The sequence below is a fragment of the Lynx rufus genome, unplaced genomic scaffold, assembly GCF_022079265.1.
Source record: "Lynx rufus isolate CCGP_SWC_20201006 ecotype Redwood Valley unplaced genomic scaffold, mLynRuf1.p SCAF_16, whole genome shotgun sequence".
Classification (NCBI taxonomy): Eukaryota; Metazoa; Chordata; class Mammalia; order Carnivora; family Felidae; genus Lynx; species Lynx rufus.
Window position 1 is genome coordinate 57061706 of NW_025814830.1, and position 10417 is coordinate 57072122.

The window sequence follows — 10417 nt, forward strand, 5'->3', positions numbered from 1 at the left end:
ATCCTCTTGGCTTGGCTCAGGGGACGCTTCCTCCCCCTGGACCGCCTGTATCACCCGACCTCCCAGCCCCAGCTCGGGGCCCTGGGCCGCCTTTGCTGGCTTCCCCAGGGGCCGGCGATGCCTCTGCAATGACGCACTCCCTGCCCTTCCCTACGGCAAGGGTACACCCCGCCCCTGCTTTCTGGAGAGGCAGTATTTCCTCCAGCGTCGGGCGGGGTCCCCTGGCATCGTGGCCCGTGCAACGTGTGGGGACAGAGCGGCAGCTGCGGGAGGCGCCAAGGGCCTCGTTCTGCGAGCGGGAACGAGAGCGACCACAGCCAACCTGTCACCGCCGACAAGTAACGTGAGCAAGCAGCAAACGCCCGTGGTTGGCCGGACGCCGCAGGGCCGGGGCCGCCCGGGGCCATCGCGCGCAGCAGCGTCGGCCTCCTCCCGCCCGCCCGGGCCTTGTTAACGCCAGCTCGCGGACGGCGGCACGTACGCACGCACGCGGCGCAAGGCGTGGGGACCGACACGCCCACTTTGCACACGAGGCAGAGGACGCTTCCGTCGCTTTGTACCCCCCTAAAATCGCTTCTCCCCGCCCCCAGTTCAAGCACCCACCGGACCGCTATCCTAACGAAGTGAGTTTCACCGTGTTGGCCCTTCGGCACAGCGGCAGGGTCACGCGGTACACACGTTCTGCGCCCGGCTTCTGCGCGGCGGCACGACGCTCCGGGGACGTGCTCGTGCCCTGAGTCCCCACGCCGTCCTCCCGGCACGCGAGCACCTGTACCTGTGGACGCCGGGTTCTTCCCGGTGTTTTCGCTATCACAGGCTGAGCTACCGCGGACGTCTGTGCGCAAGACCGCTGGTCTTCCCTTCCTTCGGAGAGGTGCCCCCGAGCACAAGCGCCGGTCACATGGCAAGTACGTTCACTTTCATGAGAAATTTCCCAACTGTCTTCTCAGGTACTTGCCCTGATTTTACGTCCCCACGAGTTCCACTTCCTTGCTAACATCTGATAGTCAGGTTTTTTGTTTTTTTTTGGAATTTAACAAGACATTTTTGTTTTTGTTTTTTTAAGTTTTATTTTGAGAGAGAGAGAGGGCGGGGGGGGGGGGGGCGGAGAGAGGGAGAGATTCCCAGGCAGGCTCCGCGCTGTCAGCACCGGGCCGGACTTGGGGCTCGATCCCAGGAACCGTGAGATCATGACCTGAGCCGACATCAAGAGTCGGACATTCAACCGTTTGAGCCATTCAGGTGCCCCAGGTTTTTCTTTTCTCTTTTTAATTTGAGTCTTTCTAGTTGATGTGCAGCGATATGCAATGAATTGGTATTTCTCCGACTAGGGATGTCGAGCATCTTTGCACGTGGTCGTTGGCCATCTGTCTGTCTTCTTTTACCCAAGTGTCTAGTGTTTGGGCCACGTTTCGTTGGGTGTCTGTACTTTTGCTGTGGAGCCACAAGAATTCCTTGTGAATTGTCAACGCAAAGAGTCACATGTACGTACTGTGCGTATTTTCTCTGTGTCTTGCTGTTTCGTTTCGTTAACGGAGTCTCGGGAAGAGCAGACGGTGTTACTTTTGATGAAGTCCTATTTTTTACTATTTCTCCCACAGCAAATGTTTTTTGTGTCCTAGCTGAGGAATCTTTGCTAGTCGGCGTTTCTTGTCCTTCCGGAAGTCACGTACCCTTTGCTTCTACAAACTGGCGTAGGACCCCCTTCCTGTGGGGTGGGGCTCAGGGGGAGACCAGCTGACCCCTGCTGCCATCTCCCCTCTCCCGAGCCCTGGGTCTTCCTCGTCACAGCCCAGCCTGGGCCCAGGTGTCTGAGCCCAGGGTGCTAAGAGGGCGGTCCAGCGCACTGGATGAGTGCCCTGAGGCTCATGACAAAGGACCGCAAACCTGCCGCTGGCAACAACAGAAATGTCTTCGTTTGCAGCTCTGCAGCTGGACGGGGTCTGGCTGGCCCAGGGGAGTGGCCTCAGGGACCTGGTCTGGGCTGTGGCCCGGGAGACAGAGCGGTTCTCCGCAATCATCAGGCCCGCGGACCCGAGGTGAGCCTGGGGCCCGGGGCCTGGGGCGCGGGCCTGTCTGCCGTGGTGTCCACTCTAGCCCAGGGCGGAGGAAGTGTGGTTTGGCTCCTGGGACTGAGGGCATGGGAAGCTTATGTTCAGCTAGAAGAACAGGAAACCCCAAATCCCACGAGATTCACCTGGAGGCTGGAGTCTGCACCCTGGCTGGAGGGAGGGGGCCGTCTCGGGTGGGGGACATTTGGGGGGGGGGGGACAGGAAGGAAGAGGGGCTGGTCTAGGAGGACATGGGGTGGGGGAGCTGTAAGAGCAGTTTGGACAGACCCGAACTGAACACCCGGCCCCCGGCGAGGACGCTACCAGGGAGCACACGGCCTTTTATTTCTGTTACTAACTAGGGCTTTGCGTGTGGCGCCTAATGGCCTCTACCTTGGAGGGGCCTGGCCTTCACGTAGGGGCACGAGGGCCGCCCCCGCTGGCCCTGCCGTGTCCTGGCTGACCCCATCTCTCCAGGTCTTGGACCTCAGCGTCTCTGGCTTGCAACCAGTGTCTGCCGTGTGCTGTGTGGGGTGGGCAGCCCTGGGGACCGTCCTCTGTCCTGGAGGTGCCTGGTGGGCCGCGGGGGTCTGCGTCGCGCCTTGCCGTCAGCGGCCTGAGGGGCCTGGCTGTCCTTGGGCCTGTCCAGCTCCCACCTCCGCTGAGCCTTTAGTCCTGGCCCCCAGGGGCCAGGGCCCTGCTGGTGTGGAACCTGGGAGCCGTGTGCAGGGGGGGGCGGCACCCCCAGATCCCTGGGCAGGGAGTGGCTTAACGTGGGAATGCCCCTGGTCCCAGGGACACCTTGGTCTGGCCCATCTCCCAGGCGTCCCTCCCCAGCCCAGGGGCTTCTCTTCTCCCCCCATGGCTGTCATCGGAGGCCCCCCCACTGGGAGCGGTGGCTGGTGGGAACAGTGGCTTAACCAAGCCTCAGCATCGCCTCCGGCTTTGACCCTTCTCTTTAGTGACAGAAACCACACTGGTCCGCACCAGCTGCCAGCCTTTCTGTTCTTTAGCACGAATTCTAGAAAATAACATATCCCAAACAGCACACAGATTCTCTGATTTCCTCTTTTTAGAACATCCAAAGCCACGTCTAACCCCCCCTGCTGCAGTGGCCTCTGGTGATCGCACTCTTCATAAGCACCGGCTCGTGCCGTGACCTGCAAACACAGGCCACCTAAGTCCCTCGGTCCGTGGGGGCCACCGCCGTGTTGGTCTGGGTGGGCCGGGCTTGCCGCCGGAGCAGGTCAGTCGGCAAGACTTTTTCCTGCTCGTGCAAACGTCAGTGTAAGTGGAGCACATCCCCCCCCCCCCGCCCCCGCCCTGCTCAGACCTCCCAGAGCCACGGCCTCAGCACCTCCAGAGAGGAGCTGGAGCCCCAGGGGGTATGTGCCCTCCTAACCACAAGGGGCTGGGAGATGCGGGGCTGCAGGGGGCGCAGGGGCAGCCCAGCTCCTACACACCCACACTCCCCATGCACAGCCCGGCGCTCAGGCCTGAGCCCTCCGCTTGGGTTAATCTGCTCGTTCAACTAATGTTTGCCGAGCACCTTTGTGGGAGCAGGCACCAGGCTTGCTGCTATAGATTTGGGGTGGGCAGGGACGGGGTCTCAGTCACGTGGGGACGGTGTGAGTGCCCAGAGCTGCCCTAACAGGTGGCCACAGGTGGGCACCTCGACAACAGAGATCTCTTTCCTCCCAGTTCTGGAGGCTGGAGTCTGAGATCCAGGAGGGGACGCACCCCCTCCAGAAGCTCCAGGGGAGGGTCCTTCCAGCCTCGTCCACCCCCCGGGGGCCCAGGCGTCGCTGGGTTTGCGGCTGTGTCCTTCCACCTCCGCCTCTGTCCTCACATGGCCTCTCCCCTGTGTCTGCATCTTTCTCTTACGGAGACTTTAGTCATTGGATTGAGGCTGGTGTCACTTTGAGGTTCTTTAATCACATCCGCAAAGACCTCTTTTTGAACACGGTCACATTTATGACCCACATCTGGGATCAGGATGGGGACATATTTTTTGGAGAGATGCTATTCCACCCAGTACAGGGGCACTGATGACACTCAGCCAGGCTCTCGGGGGAGGCCCGGCCCCTCGGCCCCCTGTGTCACACACTCTGGCTAACGGTCGCAACGGGGATCTGACCACCCTGCCCCACAGAGGACGGACGGAGCCAGGAGGCCAGCAGCCGGTGGCGGGTCTTTCCTCCCTGCCGGCTCTGTGCCCTGCACAGACGCATCTTGCAGGCCCGGACCCTCGGCAGTCCCTCTCTGCCACGAGTCAGCAGCGGGGAGCAAGGTGGCGGCGACTGATAACCCCTCAGAACCTCGGCTTCCTCGTCTGCGAAGGGGAGATAATCACGTCTCCCCCACATCCATGGAGGCAGCCGAGGGGAAGGAGGCTCGGAGTGCCCGTCCCTCACCTGTGACGGGCCCGCCCCCCCCCCCCCCCACACCCGCGGTCCCTCAGGGGCTGCAGTTAAGGCTTGCTGAGACCGATTCCTCCCTGGGGCTCTGCTGGGAGCTCGAGACCGGGGCGAGGGGTGTGCACCTGCACGTCCAGGGCCCTGGACCTGGAGGGTGTGGCCCCGTGGGAGGGACCTGGGGGGGAGGGGCACCGGGGAGAGGACGGAGCCCACGAGGCTGGAGAAGGGGGCGCCGGGTCTTCATCCCGCAGCCCGGTCAAGGGGCCGGGGCAGCAGAAAGATGTGAGCGACCACAGAAAACACTCCCTGAAAGCCATGAAAATGAAGTCAATAAAAGAGACAAAAATGGAAATATCAAGACAGCAACTTCTTCTCTTCTGATTACAAAGCAGGCGGCGGGGGCGGCGCGGGCAGGCGGGAGCAGCTGTGCAGCCGGGCCGGCCCGATAAGGGCCAGGCAGCCTGGGCCCGCGAGATAAAGCCGCGCGGCCGCCTCCAGCCCGCCCGGCCATCAATATTCACACGGCCGAGCCTGGCGCTCCAGATACAGCGGCGCCGACGCCCGCCGCTGCCGAGGCCTCGTTAATCTGCTCGCGGGCATTTAAATGCCGTGGAAAATGCGGAGTTGAGAGCGGCTTGACACTGGGTTCCCCCCCCCCGCCCCCCTCCCTGGCCATCGTCTCCCTCCTTTCTCTCGTTCATGAAGTTTTCAGATGCAGGCAGAGGACCGGAGGGGAGCGGGAGCCGAGGTGCAGACACCTGACGGAGGGAGGGGTCCCCCCCAGGGGCGGCGGGCCCTGGCTTTCGGGGCTTTGGGGGCCACGGTCACCAGGAGGAGGAAGTGGCTCTGCAGAGTGTGAGCCGGGGGAAGGGCCCCCCCCCCAAGCCTCATCCTTCTGAGTCTTTCTGTGTGGGGCGTGGCCTCTTCCTCCTGAGCTGTCAGCCCGCTGGCAGAGACAAAGGCTCGACACGACCATACAAACAAACGCACAATTACGGGAAAAGAACAGTAAGGGATGTGACGCAGGCAGAGAGGTGGGAGGAGGGGAAGCCGACCACGCCCCTCTCCCCCCCCCCCCCCCCGAGACCCTCCGTGGCTCCCATCTCCAGAGGGAAAACCTCAAACTCCCAGAGGTCCCAGCCTCCTTCCTCTGGTTTGTTTTTAAAGTCAGGCTAGTTCTGCACAGGGCCTTTGCACGTGCTGTGCCGCCTCCCAGGGGCCCTCTTCTCCCAGACGTCTGCTCGGTTCCTCCGTCGTCTCCTCCAAGTCTTTGCCAAATGTCACCTCCGCAGAGAGCCCTCTCTTAACCACCCTCCTGCCTCCCTAATCCCGGTTACTGCACTGTCCCCGCCTCGCTCCCAAAGTGGTAGTGCCACAGGAGGAGCATCTGAGTCTGGTTATCCACTGCTGAAACCTCAGGGCCTGCCTGGCACACGGTAGGTGCCCACTGCATACTCACTGCTGAAGGAGAAGGACCATCACAGAGGCGCCTCGGCCACGTGCTGGGGGTGGGAAGGTGTCGTGGTGATGTCACAGGAGCTGTGGTTACACTGACCACACCCCGACAGATAGACCACACCCACACCCACTGACCACACTCAGCACACAGCACCCACACACACACAGCTCAAGCTGCCCCATAAACATGCCCCCATGTGGGCTCCAGCTCTAGGTACGGCCATGGGACGGGCAGGTGGATGCCAGCGGTCATGCATGGAAACAGCAAGGACGAGGGATATGGCAGGGCACTATGGTACCTCCCTCCAAGCAGGAATTGCTGCCTGAATCCCAGTTCCAGTGATGGCTTGTGTCGGCAAGGTGGCCCCACTAACAGGGGCCTAAAGGAATGACTACGAGCCCAGGCACTGAAATGACTGCACAGCTTCTCCGAGGCTGCTCCCCGCCCCGGCGCCACCGCCCTGCCCCATCACTCTTTTCCTTGCTTATGCTTCTCTCTGTTAGAACCTCCTGGATTCTTCCATCCAGCCAGGTTTCTGTGGGGAAGGAACAAAGGGAGAGGGAGGACCCCCATCCCCAAAACAAGATGCTAAGCCCCCCGGCCAAGCAGACAGGACCTTGGAGGGAGGCTGGCCCATCTCAGGATCTGTCCTTGGGTCCCCTTCCAGGTGGGGCCCTTCCACTGTCACCAGCAGGACTTTTTAGAACTGTGGTCTGAGACATTAACTTTGTGCGTTAAGACCAATATTTAAAAACCACTAGGATGCATTGCGTGTGGAAAACACGAACACTGTGAACTTCGGGCTTGGGGACGTGTACGTGAGTATGGATGGCCAGAACTGCTCACAACCCTCCCTGCACTCTGCTCTTGCTTTACACATGCTCACGAGCTCTACGTGCAGTGACTCTGTGAGATGGGCGTTCTCGTCACCTCCATTCTGCAGCTGAGGAAACAGAGGTGAGTGGGTGACGTGCCCACATTCAGCTTGGACTTTGGAGTTGACAGACCAGGTGCACACACTCCCCAGTTGGATGCACCCAGATGGGTCCCCTCTCTTCTCTGAGCCTCTGTTTCCTCATCTGTGCTGGGGACACCCCATTAAGGATGCCGTGGGGAGCAAGCGGGCACGGCACTCAGGAGATGGACGCTGCTCCGGACCCTCATGCAGCACAGCCCCTCTGACCCAGACGCAGACGGGGTGAGGCCTCACTTGCCCCAGGCTGAGCCGATACAAGCAAGCACATTCAAAGAGAAACGTCAGAGCACAAAGAGGGGGCCGCAGAAAGCACAGGGGCCACGAGAATAGCCGAGGTCCTAACTTTAATCCCCGAGGCACACGTTTGGTTGTACAGAGCCTCTCAAAGTCGGAAGTGCCAGACCCTGCACTTTTGGGCAGTGGCCCTCTGGCCAGCCCTGGCCAGGCTCTCCCGGCATCGTCCTTGTGGCTGCTTCTCATCTCGGGGACTGCCGGTGCCACTGGCTCCCCTCCCTTGAGGCCGGTTGCCTCTGCCTCTGGCTTTACTCATAAGCAAATGCCAAGTCACCCGGTCCAGAGCTCCTATCCAGCAGAAAAGCTCTGCGCAAATATCAGCAATCATTAATAACCATTAATGAGAATTATAAGTACATGAGAATTATGATAGGAGGGTCTTCTTGAGAGTGGGCACCCAATGGGACACGGGGGCCCTTGGCTAGCCCACCTGCCTGTCCCCTCCACCTGATCACGGGCTTTGACTGTTCCCCTCAGGCTGGCTGTGGGTTGGTTCGGGGCCATTGGGATAGTCCGTGGTGGTTCAGCGACAGACCCGCCTCCTCTACAAATGTGTAGCTCTGATGGGTAGGTGGCCCCAGCATTCCCAAGTGTAAAGTCGGGTCGTGGGTGAGCGGTATCTAAAACTGTTCAACATTCCCCTTCTTCCTTGAAGCTTTGCGAGGGGGAGGCATGAATTTGTTGGGGTGGGGGGGGCGGTGTGTCTGTGTGGGCAGATTTGACTGCTGTCCCCTCCTTATTCCAGCTGTGGGACCCTGGACAGGGCACTCCTTGCTCCAAATCTCAGTTTCCTCATCTGCAAAGTAGGCACAATATTGCTGACCTCACAGGCCATTACGAGGACTGAACGAGCTAACACATGTGGTGCATGCAGCCAGGGGCACACGGGTGTCACAGCTCCTGCTATTGTGGCCACAGCCCCATCGCACTGGATGAGGCTGCCCAGGGTATGAACAAATGAATGAACAGAGTCGTGGGCAGTGATGACGAGGCACGGGGGATGAAATCTGGGGGCGGAGGGCCTTCCAGATCAGCTCCTCTGTCCGTGGTGCTGAACCCAGGCAGCCTGCCCACCCTCTCCCAGCAGTCTGACCCAGGTGACAGGCAAGAAAGCCTCAGGAAAGATGGCCAGAAAGAGAGGGAGAGAAAGACACAGAGAGCCAGCCAGCCAGAGACACGGACTGACATTGGACACAGGTGCACCTGTACTGACACGTCACCAGGAGAGAAGAGGAACTTTGTTTTGATGGCATCTTTCAAGTCATGGTTTCTCAGGATATTTATCGTACGGTTATTTGCCATCACTCTCCATTCCCCACACATGTCGGTGTATCCCCCAGAGAGGCAGGCTCGCCGGTGTGAGGGTGTTAGGGATACATGGATATGTGTGTGTGCAGATATACACGGACTCGTTACAGCAACTGGACCACACGCACTTTGGCACCTGGTTAACCCCCTTCTGTGGGGCTGTCGTCTGGTGCTGGAAGCGAAGGTGCTGTGCGGTGGGGAAAGAGGGCAAGATGCACCCCAGATGTGAGCTGGAGCCCCCAGAAAGCCTCAGCACGACTCCCAGCTGCGTCTGTGACCTGGGGGCTGGGCGGCCTGCAGACACTGGGCTGCATCACAGAGCTGGATGTCCCCATGCCCCAGGATCAGAGTTGGTGAAGGGGGGAGGGGACGGCGGCACAGTCACAGGCCTGGCCACATGCCACAGGTGACTCCATAGACCCAGACAAGGGGTAGCTTCCCCTTCCCCTCCAAATCCCCCCTCAAGACTCTCCCTCTGGACCCACTATGTCTAAACCCTACAGGAAGGGAATCTGCGGAAATGCAGTCCAGCCCCATGGGCTGACATGTGACAAGGCTGCTGCTGTGAGGTGACAGGTGGTGAACCTGGAAGGCCACCTGTGGTTTGGGGTCAGCTCCTCTTGGGTCAGAGCAGACCTCTCACCTGGGCACCTGGCTTTCATCCTGGCTAATGTCCTCGGGGTGGGAACTGCCCACCTGTATGGCTGGCTGTGCCCTTTGGGGGCCGATGCCAGGTCTGGCCTCCCCTCCCCATCGGCCAAGCTCCCTACACCTGCTGAACCTGGCAGCCCCAGCCCGGTGAGGGGAGGCCACCTGTCCCCTGTGTGTGGCCAGGGCCCATCGTGGTGAGTGGGGCCCATCTCTTCTTGCTCATGGGTTATGTCTGAAGCCTTCTGCTGGCTCCCCCCGATGCCAAGAAGGACAGAGCCTGTGGGCCAACGATGCAGACAGATACGGGCACTGACATCAACCCCAGCACATGTCCTCTCCGGGCCCAAATGCGAAAGGGCTTATTATTACTAATGGCGACTCATTCATTTTTCTCTGCTGGCGTTTGGGGCCTACTGTGTGCCAGGGAAATGCAGAGATGAGGAGACAGTCCAGAGTGAGGCCCACAATGCTGTCAGAAACATGGACACGGTCAGTAGGATACGGCTCATCACGCCCACGGCCAGATAGCGCTTTAGAAACTCAGCCCAAAAAAAAAAAAAAAAAAAAAGAAAGAAACTCAGCCCAGCCAACACTGGCTGTCCCCCACGCCGCCGGTCTGTTCATAGCCCCTGCTCAGAATGCAGCGTCGAGAAAGGTTCTGACGCCAGGTACAGAGACAGGCGGGACTGATCAGTGTTGTCTGCTACGGACACAGTACTGGGAGGAGCGTGGGGCGAGGGAGGCCAGGTATGGGTGCTTTATGGGAAACTGAGGTCCAGAAAGTTACAGTGGCTTGTGCAATGTTCCGGAACAGGCGATCCGCAGGACTGAGACCAGAAAGTGCCTTTCTCTCTCCTAATTTGGATTCTGTCCAAGACCTCAGAGTGGACCCCAGAGTGAGCTTCCCACAGGAGGAGTGAACGTCTAGGGCCCGTGTCCTTTGCCGATTCTGTGACCCCTGCAGTAGCCTGGCCGCCTGCAAGTCTAGGCAGAGAACAAAGTGCAGACAGACACCTGGAGCCCTGCAGTGACCCCGCTTCTACCCAGGGCCTTGCCCTCAACATTGCCAACGATTTCCCTGAGACTAAGTGGCTGGAGCGGCCCTTTAATTGCCCACCGCCAGCCCCAGGCTTCACTCCTTAGAGCGGTTCAGCCATTCCCAGAGCATTTAATGGCAGGAATGCCCAGAAGAGGCAGTGCACACTGGAGGGAACATGCAGAGAGAGAGGTTGTCCCAGGGAAAGGGCTTGGCCCAGAGTGG

At 60.0% G+C, this 10417-nt stretch overlaps 1 long non-coding RNA gene across 1 annotated transcript; it reads right to left on the reverse strand.

The window, feature by feature from the left end:
- Positions 1–3954: 3954 nt before the first annotated feature.
- LOC124511926 (uncharacterized) lies at positions 3955–5958 on the reverse strand. Its single transcript, XR_006961986.1, has 3 exons — positions 5928–5958; positions 4594–4774; positions 3955–4383 (listed from the first exon to the last, which is right to left on the reverse strand). It is a non-coding gene; the product is annotated as an uncharacterized LOC124511926 (long non-coding RNA).
- Positions 5959–10417: the final 4459 nt, after the last annotated feature.